This window comes from Aedes albopictus, chromosome 3 (genome assembly GCF_035046485.1).
Source record: "Aedes albopictus strain Foshan chromosome 3, AalbF5, whole genome shotgun sequence".
Classification (NCBI taxonomy): Eukaryota; Metazoa; Arthropoda; class Insecta; order Diptera; family Culicidae; genus Aedes; species Aedes albopictus.
In genome coordinates this window covers 390,415,627-390,440,140 of record NC_085138.1, presented here as the reverse complement: position 1 = coordinate 390,440,140, position 24,514 = coordinate 390,415,627, and the positions used below count along the sequence as shown (strand labels likewise).

The 24,514-nt window shown below is 39.5% G+C and overlaps 1 long non-coding RNA gene across 1 annotated transcript in view; it reads right to left on the bottom strand.

Annotated features, from left to right (window-relative positions):
• Positions 1–22,480: 22,480 nt before the first annotated feature.
• LOC134291889 (uncharacterized) overlaps positions 22,481–24,514 on the bottom strand; it is an 88,000-nt gene continuing 85,966 nt past the window's right edge. The window contains exon 2 of the long non-coding RNA XR_009999331.1: positions 22,481–22,582. This is a non-coding gene — a long non-coding RNA (uncharacterized LOC134291889). The remainder of the gene's footprint in view (positions 22,583–24,514) is intronic.

The window sequence follows — 24,514 nt, the reverse complement described above, 5'->3', positions numbered from 1 at the left end:
TTCTTGTAAACTCTTTCTAGTTTAACTGTCCTGTTTCACGGCGGTAGTCTACAGCTGCTCTTTCTAGTTTAAATGTTTTACTCATTATGAGGATTACAGCCCTCAACAGAGTTTTTCCTTCTTCTGAACATAGGGTATTTTTTCGTAATATTACTTTTATACCCACTGACTATAAGCATAACGGCTTACAACTTTTTCATCGAAGATTTTTCCTTCTTTCAAACATAGGCTGTTCTTTCTAAGCTTTAGTGAACTCGATTCTGTTGCACTTAATCTTGTTAATCATGTTCGTACTGGAACTCTGAATTTGTTTCCGGTGTAACAATAATTTAGACTTTAAAACGCGAAAAACTATTAGTGTGTTTATTAAATTAACCATTCAAACCAACCAAAATTTCAAGGTCGAAGACTGTTTCCCTCAAACATTAAACAGTTTCTTTCCATCCAGTTGCCTAAGCAAACCGTTTAACCTTGCTGCCCAATCGACCTAGTGACCAATTCGGCCTAACGACCCTTTCGGCCTAACGACCCTTTCGGCCTAACGACCCTTTCGGCCTAACGACCCTTTCGGCCTAACGACCCTTTCGGCCTAACGACCCTTTCGGCCTAACGACCCTTTCGGCCTAACGACCCTTTCGGCCTAACGACCCTTTCGGCCTAACGACCCTTTCGGCCTAACGACCCTTTCGGCCTAACGACCCTTTCGGCCTAACGGCATTCGGCCTAACGGCTTTCGGCCTAACGGGGTAGAACCGAAATTTACTTCGTCATATGCACTAATTCCCGCCATATCAGATGGATATTTGCGATAATTTCAGATATTCCTACTTACTTTTGCCAATAGCTCATCAGATGGAAGATTCCACGTTTGAATTTCACTCCAGTAACGAGTTGCCAATTTTTCTCTTTTTTCGTACGACGAACACAACCGCACCCAAGCAGCAGCTAGCTGAATTGTTCTTCATCACTTTTCAATTTTCACGTCGCCAAATTCACTCTGTGGTGCGTAGATTTTCTGCAAACGAAACATGGTATTTCACAACCACAGAAACAGATTTTTTTCGTTGCACGGTGGTGGCGCATAATGATGTGGTGGGTAAAATTGAAATATTTTGGTCGATATTCTAAATATACATCCATCTTAATTTAAACCTTTCTGCTCAATCGTACTTTGAACACGTGATTTGATTTAGGTTGCGAAGAATTCGACCGACTTTTCAAATTAACAACAACAGTTAAATCATAATTTTCACCATCCTATGTACCATACTGTCACGAGGTGCCGGAAATTGAATTCAGGTTGTGCCCGAAATAGACGTGGACTTGACAGAAAATGCGTTTGAGGGACAATTATTCATCCTTATTATTAGATATCCCTATCTACAAGGGAAGCTCCACTGTTACAACTAATGGAAACACCTTCGGATTCCCTACTCTGTGTCCACACACCAGTGTTGCCAGTTTCATCGAGCAAGCAGCTCACATGCTATCGTGACAAATCAGACAACAGACAAATTTACACACGTAACGACCTCATATAAGACTGTTTCACGCCGGCTAACGAGTCGCAATAAAAAAAAACACTGGAATAAGCTACTGTCTATTATGCAAATGATTTTAGTAATTTGGCTGTTATCTGGATTGGTACATACAACAACACATCAATCTGATTCCGATATGTTTTTTTCTGTATTCTATACCCGCAGATAATCAGAAATAGTGAAATAGTACATAGAAATAGAAGTAATGGATTAAATTCTTAATTTAAAAAGGGCGACAAGGTGGATTTAAATAATTTTAAATACACCAATTCGCGTGACAGCTTGACGATGAATAATAATGAACAATCCCGTCTAATTTAAATTTAGATATATCTTTCATCTCACATTACAAGGTAAACAACTGAACGCAGCTCACCGCCCCCAGTAGCAGCACAAGAGCTGAACATTTTTGTTTCACCGCTATACAAGTGGTTCAATCTCCAGCCGGGAATCAAATTAACTTTCCCAGATTAAAACGCTCTTTCACCCTTTGTTGTCGAAATCACCGAAATAACCGGTCGCTGGTGTCGGACCGTAGTACCTACCTTCGCCCGGTAGACACGTGTACAATGCAGTTCAGCCTTTTGAGAGACTCCACACCACCCATTGAACGCCGGACCGGTTGGTCGTCCGTGGGTTAATATCAATTCCCGATCCTGTCAGCTGCTCGTTTCGAAAAGATGAAACAAATTTTGATTAGTTTTGTTATTCATGCGATCAGGCAGTCTGCCTGCCATAGGATCCAATCAGAATTACAATCACTGACTGCCGTCATTAAATGGGCGCAAATAGGTGATTTTAGAAACATAGCAAACATACGTAACATTCTTTAATTGACCATGATGTGCAAACTAGCGTGTCATGCTTTTTTATACATTTTTCGATAGTTTTGTTTGATATTTTGGCTGCATCTTAGCCTACAAAAGCAGGTAATGTTAAAGTTAAGATCCGTTGTGGCAGCATTTGTTTTCATGATGCAAATCGACGTTAAAAGTATTCCTTATGAAAAGCTATAAAATACATCACTCCCTTGAGGTAAGAACTTGAAGTAATTGCCTAATTCTATCTTTAAAATCTGTGTGAATATGCAGAAGGCTATTTAGTTACGTGCAATGAGCAATGCATATCTAGCTAATCCTTCTTCCCTCATTCTCTATGTTATGCGTATTCAACAAACGCATTATCCAAATATTCGTTTTGTTGGAGAAGTTGCTTATGCGCTGCTCAACATCTGTTTGAATAGAGGATTTGAGTCGGAGCAACGAAAAACTGTTAGTGGCACGGTCGTGGCTGGTAGTTAAACCCATAAACATCAGCTTACAAAGCGAATGTGTGATCCTGAAGACTACGTGACCGCGTCGTGAAGCAATGTTAATTTAAGTGCAAGTTACCACAATTTAAAATGCAATTCATAAAACCGACAGTTGCTTCCGCTTGTCTATTCCGTTACGCTTCGCGACCGACCTCCATCATTAGTAACAGAATTTAATTAATTTTTTAAACTGAAACCACTTTTGTCTTAATATCACTTCAGAAACTATCATCGCGGCGATGGGTGGTCTCTTCCAGCCAAACGTTGTTGTACTGCTGCAGTTAATTTCAATACCCCGGAATTCCGCATTGCCGCAGCGGGAAGCCATTTTGTGCCAGCACCACCACCGGGCCCCTGAGAATCCCGTCCCGTGCCAGAGCAGTGCTCGTAGTGTACCTTCAGGAAATTAAAAGTTTGCTTAATTAATTCAATTATCTTCGATAGAAGTTGCAACAGCTGGCCGAAGCCCCGACAGGGCCCCCGACCATGATGGAACAAAAAGAAACCGTCCGAAGTAGAGTACCATTACTAGCCGGAGGCATCCGCTCTGTGCGCTAATGTCCTTCCTGGATCTTCTGCTTTTTTGTGTTGTCCCGTGCGCTCTCGGTGTATCAAACCGTACGCCGGACTAAAGAATCCTTTTGTTGCATGATATCGTCAGCTGCCAGTAGGACGGACCAGACGGACGGAGAGCTGCCAAACGAGCATCATCGACAGGGCATTGTTCTTGTGACTTCCGGCACGTTGACTTTAGTTACGTTACTGTGGAGTGGCATTTTCTGCCCTGGTTGAAGCAGGAAGGCTTTGATGGCCAATTAAAGGTTAGTAAAATGGGATTTAATTTCATGCACAAGCACATTCTTCTTCCTTGTATTTGAGTTGGGACTTGGTCAGTAGTTCTTTCTGCGGTCGGTAGCTGAAAAGGCTTTGAATTCACAATCCTTTTTTGCATAAAATTTATTTGCTTCTGTTTAGAGACAGATGAGACTGCGACTTCACTTCAGATAAAATAAACATAATTCTCAACGCTTCTTCTTCGTTCTTTCTGAAACTTGTTCTTCAACTAACTGTTTTTGAGCATTTCCACAGTAATTTATTGAAGCGATGTCCTTTCCTTCCATTACATGAATTTGCATATTGTGGGACAAACGCAATGGGACAATTTCCCAACTGGAACGAGAATCTAACTATTTAACCCTCGAGCAGTCGCATCTTTGACTACCTGCATCGTCGCCGCGCTCACGCTGTGTACCACAAGCGTGCATTTTTCATGGTGCGTGTACTCAGTATACGACGCGACCGCTCCCGGGTTAATTCATGGTTCTATAGCCTCAGGTGTATATGTTAGACTCTGCATACATACTTAGCTGTATAAGAGTTCAACAAACAATTCTTAAGCAAACTTTAGCTTAAGAAACTATTATTCAGCTGTTTCTCGGGATGTTTGCTTAAGAATCTCCAAGAGCTCCCTTGAGTATAGGTCATCAGTTCTACAACGTCATCAGACTGAAACATCTTGAACCCTTTCTAAAACTGCTTGAAACACTCATGAAACGGTTTAAAAACCTTTGAAATACCCCGGAAGGTGAGAGCAGTGATCCAAAATGTATTGTCAAAAATTGTAGGCCCCATGAAGCCCCCACTAAATCCTCTGTAACGCTCCATAGATCCACCGAAATCCCTCTTAACGACTCTGAATCCCGCTTAAAATTCTCTGAAACTTCTTGAAATACCTCCGAAAACCTCTTGAAATCTCCTCAAACCCGCTCTAACGAACATGAGCACCTTCGAATCCTCCGAAAACGCCCAAGTAACGTACACTCCCGATCAAAAGTTTGGGGTCACCCCCTCAAAAACATGTCATTTTTTTAGGCCCATATCTCCGCCAATTTGCGTCAGAATTCAAAATTCTAGGTTTCATTCAAAAGATAATAAGTCAAAGAAACTTTGAACATGATTTAAAAGAAACATTTTCAAAAAAAAAATGTATGTAAATTTAACCCAAAGTTGCCAAATAAAAAAAAATGAATATAAACTTACGGCAGTATCGCTGGAAATTGGATCGACCAAATTTTAAGATGAGAGCGGTAATATAACCTATTTTCTATAAGCTTTCAACTGCTTTTTACCGAACTTGGCTAAAAAATCTAGGAAAAAAAGTTATTAAGTAAATTAACTCTTCATGTCATCGACCAAAAGTTTGGGGTCACCCCTCAATATGATGATTCAGCCAAAAGTTTGGGGTCACTATCGTTAAACATGGACAAGTGATTTGGTGATATCTTCGTCATCTATAGTTCAATTTTAATTCTTTTTGGCTCATTTCAAAGATAATAAACTAAATTTAGGTTTGATGTATTTAACTTAACGTATTTAACGATTTTTGTATATAAAAATGTTATGTTAGTTAACACATTTCACCACATTTAAAAATATGAGGCAACTTTACGTTAAGTTTAAGTATGTAAATTTCAACAAATATGTGTGGTTCAATTTCTATGCAGTAAGTACCATTCATTTTGTTTCAAATAAGCCAAGAAGAATTAAAATTGAAAAAAAAAGATGACAAAGATATCTACTAATCAATGTTCCATGTTTTACGATAGTGACCCCAAACTTTTGGCCGACACAGTCGTTAGTTTATATTCATTTTTTAGAAAATTTGGCAACTTTAGATCAGGTTTACTTTCATTTTTTTTTGAAAAAGTTTTTTTTGAATCATGTTCAAAGTTTCTTTGACTTATTATCTTTTGAATGAAACCTAGGGTTTTGAAATCGGACGCATATGTCAGCAGGCCCTAAAAAAAGCTTGCTGAGAACTTTGAACCTACGTTGGATGAGTGCGCTGCAATAGCAGTAGATGTTAATTTTTCTACTGCAATAGCGGAGGATGTGTTCTGATGTTTCCCTCTCCTCGTCACAGAAGCGGCAATTTGAGGTTTGGATTGCTCCGATCTTTTGTAGATGGTATCTGCAGGGGCAGTGTCCAGTTATTAGACCGGTGTAGATGTTGAGATCAGTTTTGTTGAGACCTAAGGGGACGTCCATAAATGACGTAGCTTTTTAGGGGGGAGGGGGGTGTTTGTGATTTTGTGACGAAGTGTGACGATAGGGGGGGTAGGGGTTTACGATATGCTAGCTTTCTACTAAGCCTATTGAAAAAAAAATCGTTATTAATTAAATTTTTACTTGCATTAAGTATCATTATCCAGTGAATAGAAAAAATATATATTGCACGAATTATTATTTTTTCATTCACATCAATGCAAATAACCAATAATGGATATTAAAAGCAGCCTCATTTCATAAGACATGCAGCTATCGGACGTAACAACTGTATCTGAGAAAATGGTTTTAAAATCCTGCGAAAAGAATAATGTATGTATTGTGTTTTGCAGACAAAAATCAATTTCGCTCAAATGCTTCTCATGACCAATATTTTGTTGCCTGCTATAGAGCACTGCACGCCGCTAAGGTTGCAAAGAATTTTTTTTTTCCAAGTTTTTGGTATTATGGCATTGTTCCAGGAGCTCCTTTCTACAGGACTTCCTCGAAGAATTTTTTCAACAATTTCTTAAGGAGCTCCTCTAGCAGCTTTGTAAGGAATTTCTCATGGTGTTATTTATAGGTTCCCCCAACAGGACAAGGATAACATTTCCACAGAAATTCCTACTGGGCATCGCAGAAAAAAACTTCGGAAAACATTCCAAAAGGATCTGGAGGAATCTCAGAAGGAACTTCCAGAAGAATTTCAGAAGGAACTCCTAGAGGAATTTTGAAAGGAAATCATAGAGAAATTTCAAAAGAAACTCCGTGAGGAGTTCCTTGAGCAATTCTAGATGGAGCATTTGGAGAAATCTTGAATAAACTTCTGGAAGAGTCTCAGAAGGAGATATTTGTAAATTCTCAAAAGGAACTCCTGGTTCAACTTCTGAAGAAATCACCGAAGAAATTTTTGAAAGAATCCAGGAAGGAATCTCTGAAAGAATCCCGAATGTAACTTTTGGGGAATCCCGGAAGATTATCTGGATATAACTCCTGGTGAAATCTAAGAAAGAAAATCCTGGAGGAATTCCAGAAGGAACAATGGGTGGAATCCGTATAGGGATTCTTCGCGGAATTCTATGGGAATGGAGGGATGCCAGAAAAAGTTCCTTGAGGAGTCCCGGGCCTGGATAAATCCTAGAAGGAAGTCCTCGAGGAATTCCAGAAGAATCCAAGGAAATATTCCTGAAGGAATCCGAAAAAGAACTCCTGGAGGAATTCCGGAAGGAACTTCTTTGCGAAACACAGAAAGAAGTTCTGATGGAATCTCAAAAGAAATTCCGGTTAAAATCTCTGAAGAAACTGCTGGAGAAGACAACCTTGAAAGAACTCTTGAAGGAAACCATTTATCCAGAAAAACATTACAAAACAAACTCTTGGAGAAATCTCAGAAGGAACTTTTGGAGGAATCTAAGAAGGAACTTCGGAAGGATCTCTGAAGGAACCTCTGAATGTATTCCTTTATAAGGAGGAATTTTTCAAATGGAATCCCAAAGAATTCTTGGAGTAATCTCAGAAGGAAGTCCTGGAGGAATTAAAAAGGAAGAAACCTTCAAAAACGGGAATCCCAAAAGTGTGAAGAATTAGCATTAAGTTAAAATTCACAAATAAAAAAAAAATAAAAAAAAAAAAAAAGGAATCCCAAAAGAAACTCCTTAATGAATTCCTAGATGAACTGCTGTAATAATTTTAGAAGAAACTCCTGCAGGGTCCTTCAAATGCCATGGTGAATTTTATTCAAATTAAACCAATTTGATATTCTGAAGAGATTTATTAGTGAGCAAACCAATATCTTCCGAAGAGCAAAGGCTAATATGGTATTTAACCATATGATTGAAATCAGAGCTAAATTTGCGTTTTTTTGTTTTTTGGCATGAAATTTTTTTTAGGGGGGGGGGGTGTTTAAGAAGCTACGTCATTTATAGAGGGGGGGGGGTATTTGAATTTGTGACGAAATGCTACGTGGGGGGGGGGGGGGGTATTAAAAATCGCTTAAGAAAAGCTACCTCATTTATGGACGACCCCTAATAGTTGTTGGGTTTTCTTGGGGTTTATCGTTACGAGCCTTTTGTGTTACCTTATTTTGGTCATTGAAATACCAATACGGCAATACTCAGTCTCTGGCAACTCAAGTAGCCGTTATTTTAACAAGTTGACCCGGTAGGAAGTGGCAATGTTAGATGCTTAATCCAAATAAGGAAACAATTTCAATCAAGCAAATCCGAACGTTAACTAGTATTTCTATTCTTCCCCTACACTTAAAGTACGTTACCGTAAACGCAAACTTCAACTCTCCAGAGTTCAAAGTGTTAACTGTGTCCCCAACCCGACCAATCTGGCTTAACGATAATGAACCCAGTTAATAAATTTGGAACCAACTATCCTGCATTATCCACACATTATTATGCTTAATGAAGGCATAGGTAAGAGACATCGACGGTGGTAGTAAGGAGAGGAAGGGTTTTGTGCTATTCTAGAATGCTGATCCTAGTGCGGTGAGTTAAGCATACTGGGTTCAATCCGTTTCGCAATTTAAATAGCTTTTTATTGACAACAAATGAATGGCCGCCACCCGCTATAGATAGGAACGACCGAACCTGAACCACCGATATTCGAACCATAATAGAGTTATGCCCTCTGCGTTGGCTTGCGATGGCATGTTGCCCCGAATGATAAAAGTGACCCAAACAATGTTGAATTTTACCACTAGCATCGGATCGTTTAAGGTCGCGATGCAAACTGCAGTTGTTTACTTTTTTTCGTCAATTCGTGTTTTCACTACCACAGTGATATTGGTTATATGTTTGGTGGTATGAATACGAAAAGAACAAAATAACTGAAAATACTAAAGTCTACTTACCTATTATAAATTTGCCATTTCCTTCGACTCGGGTACCCACCCGATCGAGAGCTTCGAGTGAAGTATGGTTGGCTATTTACGCTAACCTAATCGAATGCTGGCAAATAGTGAGTGTATGTTTGCCGACGACTGCATATACAAATATAAAATAAAATGAAATTAGAGGAAAACTGGATAATGGACTTTGGTTGGGGTGTGGGGTGTCGATCGATGGGTGGGAAATACGTGTGTAGGTGGTTTCAAATGCAATTATTGCACTTTGTGCAATTCACGCCCATAGTGGGTAAGCCGCCGCATAAACTATGGGGGGAGGGTGTGAGAAGAGGTGTAATAAAAAATGCGACCAACTCTTGGCGACCAGAGCTGACGATTTATTTGCATTTGGGCGAAGACCACATTATCAAGAAGACTTGCAGCACTGCTGAAAATCGGGAGTCACTGCTAGCAGAGCCACCCCGGATGAAGGTGGCACTATTCATTATAGTGTGTGTAAATTTTCATACTCGCACCAATACAATCTTACACTTTTACACAAAGGTACCACCTTAGCTCACTAGGCGGCGGTGCCGTCGGTGACGCATGCCGATAGTATGGGGAAATAACAGAATTGCATGTCTTCTTGATAAAGTAGTCTTCGGTTTGGGAAAGCATTGAATTGGTTACGCACGGGAGAGGATAGTTTGGAACGGTAGATAGGAAAAGGATGGTGATAACGGTGATGTGTTTTCCGAAGCTGTTGTTGGAGTGCGCAAAATTCTATAACAGATTATGTAAATGAAGTTTGGTTTAGTTTACTCTTTCGAGCATACCTAGTAATATAGAGCGTGCTGTGTCTTTTCATGAATCACATATGCTCTGCCAATGACCATTTTGCATGTGCACATCGTGTGGCAGGCACGAAGGCACTCTATGCTCAAGGAAGTCAAGGAAATTTCCTCTACGAAAAGATCCTGAATCGACCACGAATCGAACCCATCACTCCCGTGGATACCCACGCCTCTTTACAGCTGTGGCTATATGGGCCCTTTTTTTCTCTCTTCGAAGGAGTTTCTCCTTCATGAATACCTCGGTGGACGTCTTGCGGAGTTCCGCAAACGAGTGTTCCCAGGCTTGCTTCAAGAAATGCTTCAGGAACTCCTCAGACGTCTTTTTCAGGTTTTTTACAGATACTTCTGTAATAATACATCAAAGAATTCCTCAAGGGATTTGGAGGTTCCTGCAGTGCTTATTCCAGTGCTTTGTTCAAGGATTTCTTCAGGATTTTCTCCAGGGATTTTCAAAGAAATTTCACCATCAATCCTTTTAGGTTTTTCTGCAGATATTCCTTCAGAGATCGTTTACCAATCCATTTTACCAAGGGTACCTCCAACAATTCTTTCTCTGCGAATTCTGATAATAAATCCTCTGATAATTCATTAATTTACCAAAGACTCGTCCAGGAACTTCTTGAATATTCTAGGAATTCTCCCAAGGGTCTGTTCAGGTTCTTTTTTTCATAAAATTTTTCAGGCAATCTTCAAGGATCTCTCCAGAAATTTTTCCTAGGCATTCTTCGGGATTTTTTCCAAGGTCTCCACCAAGCTAAAACCTACGGAATTTATCCATTTATTCTTTTAAATAATGTTCGATAATACGGGATGAATGACCCATAAAATGTTAAAATCCCCGGAATTAAACATACAAATGCAACATAATTCGATGATTTCTTGAAGGATTCCCCCAGAAATTTGTCCAAGAATTTTTGTAGGAATTCCTCCAATGATAACTACAGGAACTCATCGTAGGAATTCCTTTAAAAAATACACAAGGGATCCCTCAAGGATTTCCTTCAGGTTCTTTCCCGATATGCACTAGAAATTCTTTAAAAGAATTTTACTAGGAATTTCACCAAGAATTTTTCATCAAGCATTCCTCCACGATTTTCACCAGGAGTTGTTTCAGCACAAGGAATTCTCCCGAAATTTCTTCAGTAATTTCATCCGAGATTACACCTGAAATTTCTCCAGGAATTCTATCAGGATTCCAATCAAACATTCCTTCAGGAATTCCACCAAAAACTATTCCAGCAATAGTTCCAGAAATTCCTCAAGAAATTTCTCCAGGAATGCTTCCATGTATTCTATCAGAAGCCTCTCTAAGGAATCACTCCATGGATTTCTCAAAAAAATCCATAAAAAATGCTGCAGACATTTTACTAGCGATTCCTACAGAAATTTCACCTGTAATTTAAGGAAATTCTTTTTCAGGAATTCCAGCTCGGATTTGACATGAGATTAATTTAGGAGATTCTCCAGTAATGTTGCAGGAGTTTCCCTGAGAATAACTTCCGGATTCACCAATTCAATAAAAACATCACCAGGAGTTTATCCATGGCTGCTTATTAGGCATTCGCTCTGGAAGGTTGTTTCAGTATCTCCTCTTCCTTCAAGGATGACTTCCGATTTTTTTTCAGGAATTCCCTACAGGAGTTGTTCTAGCGTTCTTCCTTGAATTTCTTCCTAGTTTACTTCAAAGAATTATCCCTATTCCCAAGTTTACTTCTTCTTCTTCTATTTTTCTTCTTCGTTTTGGGGTACCGTTTCCACTGGAATAAAACGTGCTTCTCAGTTCAGTAATCTCTGAGCACTTCCACTGTTCTTAACAGTTTGAAGTTAATACATAATAGGCTATTCTGCATTTGCATATCTATAGTGTGGCAGGCACGAAGATACTCTATGCACAAGGAAGTCGAGGATATTTCCAGTACAAAAAGTTCCTGAAATAATCTGAAATCGAATCCATCACCCTCTAAATACTCACGTACACGCCTAAACAGCTGCAGCTGTATAAATCTTCATAACTGCAGACTACCATTATTGATTCCCCACCAAAATCGCTAGCGTTTTGATAAGGCACTAGTTTTTCGGGATTGTTACATAAGGCTGAATTTCAAAAGACTGAATGCACAAAAGGCTGAATACGAAAGGCTGAAATCAAGAAAGTGTAACATAAGGCTGAAATTACAAAAGGCTGAAAATTGAAAAGGCTGAAAATTCGAAATGCATATATAAGTTATAGAGCTTCATCCTTTTCCTGGAGTAACGCCCGAACTGAGATCGAGCCTGCTTTTCAGCTTTGGCATATCGTGTAACAGGCACATAGATACTTAACCCTCTAATGGATACCTGGGGTCCATTGGACCCCAGAACCACTTTGAAGTGGTCGCAAAAAAGTTTAGATTGACACATCGGTCCCGTTTTCACAGTACCTTCAAACTACACCACGATGAGTTATTTGTGCAAAAATAACAAATATTTCATGGCGTAGGGTATTTGTGCCTATCTTAGTCTCATTAAGGATGTGCAACATGAAAAATCACTCACAGCGCAATGTATACGCTTCAAACTTAATGATACAAACCTTTAACACACGTGCTCACTTCCACTGTTGATCTTACGATGCACTAGAGTGGGATTTACCTTCAATATTTGATTTAATTGCGATCACAAATCGCGAGCCACTCGCACCTATCTTCAGCACACCGTAAAATTTTCATCTCATCGCGGTCCACCGGGTGGCCCCTTATTCATCTCAACAGTATTTACAGCAAATCCACAACCACTCTCACATTTTCTCATCGTAGAGCATTCTGCACTCACCCACTAACGCACTCCCTTTCCCTAGCAGGTGACAGTTTCATTGTGATTGTTTTCCTCTCTCGCAAAGGAGAAGTCATAACAATGTGCGGCGCGACGAATCGTCTATGCTCGCTCCCCACGTTTTGCACTCGCATACATTCACAGCTGATTGGCAAATCAGTGCTGCCGAACTGGATGATAGGTCGTTAAGCTTGAGCGGTAGCAGCATATTTAGATGAAAACCAAACCAAATATTTTGAAAGAAATGGCGTTGGAAAATGAAATTATTGATCGATTTGCGTAGAAGTTCGATTACCAAGATGTTAAACCAAGAAACGACCATATTCTGATTGAAAAAACATCGTATTTGTAGTGACCAAATCTCATTCAATTAACTACTTGTTTCTTGATGTCTGGCACCGCTGTGATGCTTGCTTTGGTGCTTCGGCAGAGATGTGCGCCGCGGTTAAAACATCATTTTTGGTCGTCGGCGGCGGCGGCGTTAAAAATGAGAATTCAATATTTCGCTCTTTTACATCTCATATAGCGAAACATTTTAACAAACTATACTTTGCATATGAGAATGTAAATACACTAAAACCTCAATTTATGCATGTTATTTTAATGCACTTTTTAATTTATGCACCTTTTTTTATGACCTGCATAAATTAAGGGAAAGCTACTCAGAACCAATATTGTGCATAAGAATATTTAATAATGACGGTAACTATTGCAACGGCGGCTAAAGGGTGTTTATAAGGATGAGCAAATGGAAGTCACAGGGGAGTTTCAGGGGGTTCCCAGGGGTTTCCGCGAGGTACCAGGAGATCTCCGGGGGGTTTTCGGGGGTCTGAGGGGGTTTTCGAAAGCATTGCAGAGAGTTTCAGAGGATTTTCGACGGGGTTTGGAGGCGTTACTGGTACGTTTTCGGGGGTTTCCGAGGATCTCACGTGCGTTAAACGGGTGCAAGTGGGTCTTAGATGGATTCGGAGGCGTTAGGCAGGCGTTTTTGGGGGTTCAGATGCGTTACATTGGGTCCGAGGGGATTTTAGAGGGATTTTGGAGGCATTTCAGGGAGTTTCAGAGCATTTTTGGCGGGATTCAGAGGCCTTATGGAGGCGTTTTCGGGGGTTTCGGAGCGTCGCAGGTGCGTTACATGGGGTACGAGGCGGTTTAAGGGGAATTTTGGAGCCATTTCAGGAAGTTTCAGAGCATTTTCGGCGGGATTCAGAGGCGTTACGGAAGCGTTTTTTTTTATGCACAAATTTCCCTCATTTTATGCCTTTTTTAATGTATGCACCCCCAGCCATGTGCATAAATTGAGGTTTTAGTGTAGCAACTTGTAATTGCGCACTCGTATATAGTGCGGCAGACAATTAAACGTTCCATAATAAATAAAAAAAAATCCATAAGGCGCAGTCCACAAATTACGTAACGCTCTTGGGGGAGGGGGGTAGTATGGCCAAGCGTTACGGCCCATACAAAAATTTTTGGATTTCCATACAAAAAAGCGTTAAGGAGGGGGAGGGGGGGTCGCAAAAATATAAATTTTAGCGTTACGTAATAAATGGATGCTGCCTAAATAATTCTTAAGTTATGGCATGAATTGAATTATTAGAACCTGAATTCTTCAGATTTCATTACATCGGAGAAAATTGGGTTGATTTTGAAATTCCTCACATTTTGTATGTATGTAATGAAAAATTGACTCCCTCAATTATAAACGAACGTCGTTATGACGTCACGCGGAGAAAAGCATGCATGCTGTCATTGCATGCTTTATACACCTTGTGTGAAGAATATGATATTTGCTAGGATTTTTATATGATATGACTAAAAAGTAACTAAAATCTCAACAGGATCATTGAACGAAATATTTTGTTTATTCGCAATGAATGACATGCATTCATTTTGGGAGCGTTTAAACTTAAATCGATTATTTTCTGAAGATTATTGGGGAAATTCTAAGTTCGGCGGCGTGGTGAGTTTTAAGCTGGCGGCGTGCTAGAAAATCAAAACATCCGGCGGCGTGAAGTAATAAATCTCGACGGCGCACATCTCTAGTCCTTGAGACAAAATGAGATGAACATAGGTACTAGGCCGAAGAAGGGGGCTTTTACCCTACTATAGATTATTTTTTATGTCAAAGTTGAACCGGGCGATTTTGGTCCCCTGGGGTCCATTGGACCCCACGACACGAATGATTATATCTTGTGATCGTCACTTCCTAGAATAATGCTGTCTTCGACAAAGTTGTTCAATAGACCAAGGGCAATCTTGTGACGAACAAATTGAATTGGAATTAGCCCAGTAGGTGGCGCTATTGTTTATTCAAATTATGGATTGAAAGTTAAATTTAGCTTGAATATCTTGAGATTCGGAATGTATAGAAAGTTTGTGTCTTCGGCAAAAGTGTTCAATACATCAAGGATTATTTGGTAATGGAAATTATTTTAAAGTTTTTCTGCAAAATGGCGCTTATTAGTTCGTATATTCCCAGCATCCTAGATTACCGAGTGGCAAGCGTCCTCAAATAAGTACGCTTCTTTTGAAGTGAATATCTTGAGAATAACACAATATAATTACATTCTGTTCACAATACCAATACTTCCAATTTGGTGGATAATTTACTTCAGAATTGACTCACCCGGATACCTCCAGGAATTTCTCCCAAAATTTCTGAAGGAACTCCTACCAGGATTCTTCCAGAAATTAATACAGGGATTCTTTCAGTAATTCTTCCCGAGGTTCCTCTACGATTCCATCTGGGAAATCCACTCAAAAGCCCTCCGGAAATGACTCCCAAAACTACATCAGGAATTCCACCAGGGATTCAACTAGGAATTCGTAAAAGGATTCTTCCACAAATGCTTTCCGAGATTCCTCCACGAAATCCTCCCAGAATTTCTTCAGGAATTTGTCTCCGAATTGCTCCCGGGTTTTCTCCAGAATTTCCTCCCGGGTTTCCTGCATGAGTTTTTCTAGGAAATCCACTTGAAATTCCTCCTGGGATTTCTTCAGGAATTCCTCCGGGGGTTGCTTCAGGAATTCCTCCTGGGATTTCTCCAGGAGTTCTTACCGGTATTTCTCAACGAATTTCTCCCGGGATTCCTCCAAGAATTCTTCCTGGCATTCCTCCAGGAATTCCTCTCAAGATTCTTTCAGGAATTTCTCCCGGAATTCTCCAGAAATTTCTCCCGGGATTCCTCTAGGAGTTGCTATCGAGATTCCCCTAGCAATTTCTTCCAGGATTCCTCCAGGAACTCCTCACGGGATTCCTCCAGGAATTTCTCTCCAGGAGTTCCTCCCGGTTACGTGAAGGAAACGTTGAAATTTACATTCCATTTTATTCGATTTTTCATGAAAATATAGAGAACAGACATCCAAGCCTATAGAAAATTGTCTCGAAAGCTGTGCAAGGATTCAATTTTTTTAGCGTTGACAACACTAGCGTCACCTATGCGGCAAGTTGCTACAATTAGTGGTGAGTACGCATATCTACATAAGTTTTATATTCACCACCAACAACAGCGTGGGAACATTGGGATAGCAGCGCCACCACGATGTTGCCACTTGTGTTGCCATTTCAAATGATCGTTTAATTCCTTACACAGTTTTGAAACTGAGCTTGGATGTCTGATCTCTGTGCTGTGGAAAATTGTGTAGATTATGATCAAAGTATAATTGTATATATCCCATAATCTGTAACATAGACACTATAGATTCCATATGCTTTCCAAGGTGCAGACAACTGTAAGGGGCCGTCCATAGATGAAGTGGCATTTTAGGGTGGTGGGGAGAGTCTCTGATTATGCTACGAGCCATGTATTAGGTATGGGAAAATAGGGGTAGAAGGGGGGTGTCAAAAATCGTCAAAAAAAATGCTACGCCATTTATGGATGGCCCCTAACCAAGCGATCTATCAATTCGTTTAGCCAAACGAGATTTACGGAACGATAACGACTGTGGGTTGTGTGACGTCATTTTCTATTAGTACACACTAAATTCACTATAAAACACTCTAAAATTGCGTAATTCAACTATTTCTCCCCAAGTCTGTAGATTCTATAGTGTCTATATTCGGTAGGTCCATGTCCTGCCAAAAAACAGCTGTAGACACCATCTCTATAAATAATAAGCATCCCGCACCAGCGTCTCCCAATAGGAGAGTTCGTATCAAATGACTCATCAACTGAACATTTTTGACCTACCCAACAACTAAGACACCATTTTTTCTAAGAAATCAGGATCCTCAGATATTATGAGATGAAAAATTTGCATGCTATCTAGCACTGCCTAGTGGTGGAATATCGAATCAAACGGTCCATAATCTATAAGTTCTTGACCAACCAAACAACTTTGCCGAAGACATCAACTATATAAGTAATCAGGATCCTGAGATATATGAGATTTAAATTTTAATAGTGTTACGTCTGTTTGTCTCTGATTCCTCTTGGGTTTATTCAAATATTACGAAACGCAAAATTTGACAACTTAAGGGCTCCTCCCTTCTCCATGCAACAACTTTTGTAAGGAAAATTTTGAATGAAACGTAACACAGCGCTAGATCACCTCCCACTCCTTTGCGTTACGTAATATTTGAATGACCCCTTTTGACCCGCTGGACATATATGTCAACTCGTCTACAGCAGTGCGATTTACCCTATTGTTTCGGTACGTCTTGTCCTTGTCCGCTTGTTTAGGTACGTTATATCCTGTAGATCGGGGGCATTTTTCAATGCTCACTAGCACCACCTAGCGGAAACTTTCCGAACTAAATTGTTCATCACTAGATAGGCCTTGACTTTCCTAACATCTTTGCTGAAAACATCACCCTTTCAAAAAGTAAGGATCATGAGATACGCGAGAATATATGTTGGGGTCCAACGGACCCCAGGGTCCCAAAACGGACCTTCATTTAAGGTATCCTCTTGAGGGTTAATACCTAAGGGTGTCAAGAAAATTATCATAATGAAAAGTTCTTGGTCCGAATGCGAATCGTACGCGTAGCCCTCAGCATGAGCCCTAGTTTCTAAACTGAGCTTACAGTGAAAAGGTTAATGGTGCATACCAACGAACACAAAAAGGAACAGATAATATTCATATCGTCCTTCTTTAAACATGAGCAGTTCTTTGAGTCATGTTATTTTAGAGATGGTTGTCATTACGGCTACCAAAAAATATCATCAGAGATTTCCCCTTCTTTGAAATGTATGCTATTCTCTTGAAAAATACTGTCTGAGAAATGGGGTTCTTCTTCTTCTTCTTTATGGCTCTACGTCCCCACTGGGACTTGGCCTGCCTCGCTTCAACTTAGTGTTCTTTGAGCACTTCCACAGTTATTAATTGAAGGGCTTTCTTTGCCTGCCATTGCATGAATTTGTATATTGTGAGGCAAGTACAATGATACACTATGCCCAGGGAGTCGAGAAAATTTTCTCGACCGGAACGGAAATCGAACCCGCCGTCTCTGGATTGGCGATCCATAGCCTTAACCACTAGGCTTACTGGAGACCCAATGGGGTTACGTACGCTGAATTACGAAACGTTTAAATAACAAAAGGCTGAATGCATCAAAAGGCTGAAATAGCTGTTCGACTAGTTTTCAATCGCATTAGCCTAAAGACTAACCTCAACACTAACAACTCAGACAAATATACGTATCACTCCACCGTCCCCTAGTTCATGACTGGCCAAACTAAGCCATTTTGGGGGAACATGCTTCAATTACTATGTTCTGAATGGGAAAGTTTTACGACTGTTCATAATGCTATGAACCAGTGAAGAGAATTGTCAGACAAAAGATGTACGAAACAAGCAACAAAGAAGACGCGGCGATTACTCTTTATCCCAACTGGTAAGAGATAATAACATGATCTCGAAAATTTTGTTGCAGACAAAACGGAACCTTAATTTGTTGTGTACTTTTCAACTCGTGAATAATCAATTATTACCAACCCAAAATCGAAACTTTTTGATGATACATTTTCAGCAGCATTGCAGTGTTTACCGACTCAAAGTTACCGCTCGAAAATCACAATGCAAGCCTTAAGAATCTCTAATCTCGTGTTGCACCATCTTTGTCCTATTATGTTCAAGTTGGGACAAACCTATGTCGCATTAGGTGTAATGTCACAACAAATTCAGGTTGCGACATTGTCGTTGTTGTTGCGTGATGGTTGAGTTTTGATTCACTGCTATGAACTATTGACCGCCTACATTACTAAAGGTGTCATTAGACTGTTTGTCATTATGACAAATATTTGCCATTGAAGCCTGACATTCATCCAAGGTTGCTACGATTCACGTTGTGTTGGTCATTTGTTGGCCTTGTTTGGCCAAATATTTGTCATGTCTTATGGGACCTTTAGACAGTATTTTTCAAAAGAATAGCATATATTTTAAAGACGGGAAATTCTCTGATGATATTGTTAGTAGCCGTAATGTTAACAATCTCTAAAACAACATGGCTCGAAAGAATAGCTTATGTTTAAATTAACAACATTAATATCATCAGTTCCTGTTTATGGGTTACGTACAAAAGGCTGAATTACGAAAGGCTGAAATAACAAAAGGCTGACACACAAAAGGCTGAAATTACAAAAGGCTGAATGCGTCAAAAGGCTGAAATAACATAAGGCTGAAATAGTGATTCGACTAGTTTTCAAACGCACCAGCCAAATGACTAACCTTAGCACTAACAACTCTGACAAACATAAGGCGTATCACTCTAATTGGGAATAAATAATTACATACATACACTGATTTAACGGTCTATTTGAAAATGTGCATATTGGTCGATTACCCAGCCGTGGCACTTGCATTGATTTTGCTTAAGCTTGACGTTTGGCCGTCCTACCGTCCCCTATTTCATGGGTGGCCATACTAAGACATTTTGGGGTAACATGCTTCAGTTACTATGTTCTAAATAGGAAAGCAATACGACTGATCATAATGCTATGCATTATTGTTCGCCTAGAATAGCATACATTTCAAAGAAGGGAAAATCTTGTTTGAACTTGTTAGTATCCGTAACGACAACAATCTCCGAAACAACATGACTAGAAAGAATAGCTTATGTTTAAAGAAGGAAAAATTAACGATATAAATATTATCAGTTCCTTTCTGTGTTCGTTGGTACACGCAAAACAAGAAAAGCTACCAAAAATTGAGATATGCCTTTTCTACCAATTTATGTAATAAAAACGTACAGAAAATGTGATAAATCATAATCCATTCGTTGTATTAAGATGCGCTACACGGTTCCATAGCTTCCATACCACTACACACAAGCACCTCCATTCAAACCCGATAAGTTGAACGGAGTTGCGTCTAAAAATAACTTTCGCTTCGCTGCTGAGCTTCGCGTCCTATTATCTACATGGAATTTTCCACTTGCAAACAGAAACCTGCTGGATGCGGGCTTTTCAGTGCACAATGGGTCTAGAGTCGTATTTACGAAGACAAAAATGTTTCTGCCAAGTTCTGTCATTTTTTTTTTCATTATTGTGAAATGATTACGGTCAATCAAGTGTGGCTTATCCAAAAATCTGCTGATTAATTATTCTCTATACAATATCAGAATGTTTTACAAAGTTATAGCAAATTTACAAAAATAAAATATTCGATTGATTTGATTGATTTGTCTTTATTAAAGAGACTTTCAGCCCTTGGATAAATCATTCGTAAGAACTTTTCGAAAAGTTTTCAATAAATTGCAACTTTTTTGCCTTTGGTCATATTTTGGTTGAGTCCAACGACACATGAAGACCAATACATTAGTCACAAACTTTCAAAATTTAATTTAATTCGGTTCGCTTAGTCCTAAGGTACAGTAATTTGATAAACGGAAGTCAAAAACTAGATATAGATAGGAGGGCTCTAATTTCGTGTTAAGTTGAATAATCAATCAAGCCCAAATTTGCACCAATTAAATCAAACTCGTTGAGGAACAAGTAATCAAAATTTGAATAGTTTTGGTGGACTTTATAAAAGGATACAACTTGCTAAAAATGTTTTAGGCAATTTTTAAAACTTAGCATGCTTTTGTATATACCACTAGGCGGTGCTAGAGGTCAAGCAAATTTTAAATTTAATATATCTCAGAATTCTTGTCACTTACAAAGTTGGTGTCCTTGACAATGTTGTTTGGTAGGTCAAGGGCTTACAGTTAATGGTCCACTTGTTTCGAAATTTTGCCACAAGGAAGCGCAAGTTACACATTTGCAAAATTATGGAAATGAATGTTATTTTTCGTAAAGCAATCAAAAAGCTGTAATTTAGTTTTCTTTGAACATATTTAAGTCAAGTCAAAAGTTTTTCAAAGAGTTATATATTAGTCATAAATGTGCAAAATTTAATTTCATTCGGTTCACTTAATCCAGAGATATAGCATTTTAACGAAGAACACTCAAATATGAAACATTTTACTAGAGTCGCTCCAACTTCATGTAAAACTATCCAATCGAGCTCAAATTTGAACCATTTATAGCTAATTAGTTGTGCAACTAGCAGATAAAATTTGAGAATTTTCCCTACACTTTATAAAAACTTACAGCTTGCTGAATATATTCGAGATAATAAGTAAAAGATACATGCCTCTACTAATTTGCAACTAGCGTCGTCTACTGGCAGAATCCTGAACCAATCAGCCAATCAACTGAAACGCCTTAATAAACCAAACAACCTTGCCCGAAGAAACCAACTTTCTAAGTGATCAGAGTTCTGAGATATATGGCATATAATAATTAATTTATCGTCAGCGCTACCTAGTGGTGGAATTTTGAATCAAACGGCCCATCACCAGTAAAACCTTGACTGGCCTAACAACTTTGCCAAGTATACCGAATATTTAAGTAATCATGGTGCTAAGATGTACGGTATGGAAATTTCGCCAGTGCTACGTCTTGCTGTCTGTGATATCTGTCATACCAGAGACAAACAGACGTAACACTGATGAAATGTTTATACCAAATATCTCATCATCCTGATTACTAAGAGAGTTGGTGTCTTCGGCAATATTATTTGGCTGGTCAAGAAATAACAAATGATGAGCCGTTTGATTCAAAATTCCACCACAAGGCAGCGCTAGTGAGCAAACAAATATAATATATCTCAGGACTCAGATCACTTAGAAAGTTGATGTCTTCGGCGATGTTGTTAGGTTGGCTACGGCCGCTCAGTTGATTAGCTGATTGGTTCAAGGTTCTGTCAGTAGGCGGTGCTAGTTACGAATTAATTGAAGCATGCAACTTTTATTTATTATTTCAAATATATTCAGCAAGCTGTAACTTTTTCAATAATGCACCAAATATTCTCAAATTTTTCCTGCCAGTTGCACAACTAGTAAGCTATAAACGGTACAAATTTGGGCTCGATTGGATAACTTTACATAAAATTGGAGCAACTCTAATAAAGAAGTTCATATTTGAGTGTTCTTCGTTTAATTTCTATATCTCTGGATCAAGTGAACCGAATGAAATGCGACATTGCACAATTATGACAAATACATAACTCTTTGAAAAACCTTAGACTTGACTTAGACACGTTCAAAGAAAACAAACTCACAGCTTGTTGATTACTTCACAAAAAAAATCAATCATTTGAATGATTTTGCAAATGTGTAACTAGCGCCGCCTAGTGGACCATTAACTGTAAGCCCTTGACTCATTTAACAACGTTGTCGAAGACACCAACTTTCTAAGTGGTGAGAGTCCTGAGATATATTAAATTTAAAATTTGCCGTTTATTATTGGTGGAATTTCTAATTAAACGATCCATCACCATCCATCATGGCATCGCAAATAAAATTATTAGAAAGCAGATTTTTGAATCAGTTTAACCAGACGAACCACCCTAACATAACAATAATAGAGAATAGGGTCAACAATTGAAAATAAACTTTCTAAAACACAATATGTGTCTAAAAACTTAAAGCTGAAGCTTAAACAGTTTTGTCTTCGCAAATACGGCTCTGGACCCATTGTGCAGTGTGGCGGCTATATCACTTCCATCACCAAGCCACGTTTGTGTTGATGATGATGGCTTTCAGCCTCTTGTCTATTCATGTGCAGTTATAGCCGTGCTGGTTAGAGCGCAGGATACCGTGTATCACCATGATAGTGTCTCGGTTCGATTCCCGCCGCCGCCCGTATTTCTTTTTAAACATGTATTGGTATTTGATGCCGCCGCTGCTGCCATGATCAGTCTAAAAATAGAACAAATAATGAGAAACCAGTGCGACAGAGCACACGCACACATGCGAAATTTTCCTTTTCCAGATTCTAGGAAGCCAATACAATTTTTGGTATACTGCCACCTAACAATTTTTGTATTTGCCAGGCCCTAATACAATATTTGTATATGTTTCATACCCAATTGTATTAGAATCTGCCAATCTCAGGTTGCGTGTATGCATCGTTAGCCTCTTCACTAAGCTCAGTTTCCAAACTTAGGCCCATGCTGAGGGTTACGTGTGCGGGCCAAGAACTTTTCATTATGAAATGTTTCTTGAGTGCTTTTGGCATTGAGCATCTTCGTGCCCCTTATACGATATGCCCCAAAGCTGAGAAGCAGGCTTTATCTCAGTTGGGGCGCAACTCCAAGTTAATGAGGAAGTGCTATAACTTGTATTTGCATTTTGGTATTTTCAGCCTTTTCGATTTTCAGCCTTTTGTTATTTCAGCCTTATGTTACAGTTTCTCAATTTCAGCCTTTAGTATTCAGCCTTTTGTGCATTCAGTCTTCTGAAATTCAGCCTTTTGTTACCATCCCCTTTTTATGTTCGTTGGTATGCACCATTAGCGTCTTCACTAAGCTCAGTTTCGAAACTAAGGCCCATGCTGACGGTTACGCGTTCGATTCGCATAGGGACCAAGAACTTTCCATTATGAAAATTTTCTTGACTTTCTTTGGCATTGAGTATGACTGTTAAGTCCCACAAAAATGACCACGTGGTTTATGGACAGCCCCTTACTGAAGCATGTTCCCCCTAAATGGCTTAGTTTAGCCAACAAAGAACTAGGGACGGTAGAACGGTCAATCGTCAAGTTCAAGCAAAACCAATGCGAGTACCACGGCTTGACAATCGAACAACAAGCAAATTGATCGTAAAATCAACGAATTAACGTGATCTGTTTGTCTGAGTTGTTATTGTTGAGGTTATTTAGCCTGTGTAGGTTGGTGCGTTTGATAACTAGTCGAATCACTATTTCAGCCTTTTGATGCATTCCGCCCTCTGTAATTCAAGCCTTCCGTGTTTCAGCCTTTTGTTCTTCTTCTTCTTTTTGTCTCGACGTTCGCATTGAAACAAGGCCTGCCTCGCTTCAACATAGTGTCCTTAACTGCACTTCCACAGTTATTAATTGAAGGGCTTTCTTTGCCTGCCATTGCATGAATTTGTATATTGTGAGGCAAGTACATTGATACACTATGCCCAGGGAGTCGAGAAAATTCTCCCGACTGGAACGGGAATCGAACCCGCCGTCTCCGGATTTGCGATCCATAGCCTTAACCACTAGGCTAACTGGAGACCCCTCAGCCTTTTGTTATTTCAGTTGTTGTTATTCAGCCTTTCGTAATTCAGCCTTTTGTACGCAACCCAGTTTTTCGCAAAATATTGTGTATGTGATGGCGTGTACTATTTTAAAACCGGATTTATCTCTGTATCCGATGTGCACAAATCGTTCCGACTAATCTTATGACTAGGCCATGTACTATCACTCAAAAAGTGTGGGTATAGATAGTTCCTTTTATAATTTTAAAGTCAGTGTTTAATCAGCAAAGTCCGATAAACTTACACGTGAATCCCGTTGGGCTAGTGGTTTAGGCAGCGTCATCAAATCAGCTATAGGTAAGCCACTCGGCAGCCAACGCGAGCGGCGGCATAAATCAAAACGGCCCTTCTCTCACTACTGGGTGTGGTGTCCGAGCACTCTTTTTCGGCTGATCCGCCATCAGCCGATTTTTTTTTCCACTGCCTTCACCACAAACCAACACGGACGTCCGTCCGTCACAACAACGTTCACTAAACTGAAATACATCTAAATTTCCATCCAGCACATGCTTACGCATGATTGACGTTTCTGTTACATCTCGCACGCAAGGTGCCAAGTTAGCGTTAGCGTTTCGAGAGCACGTT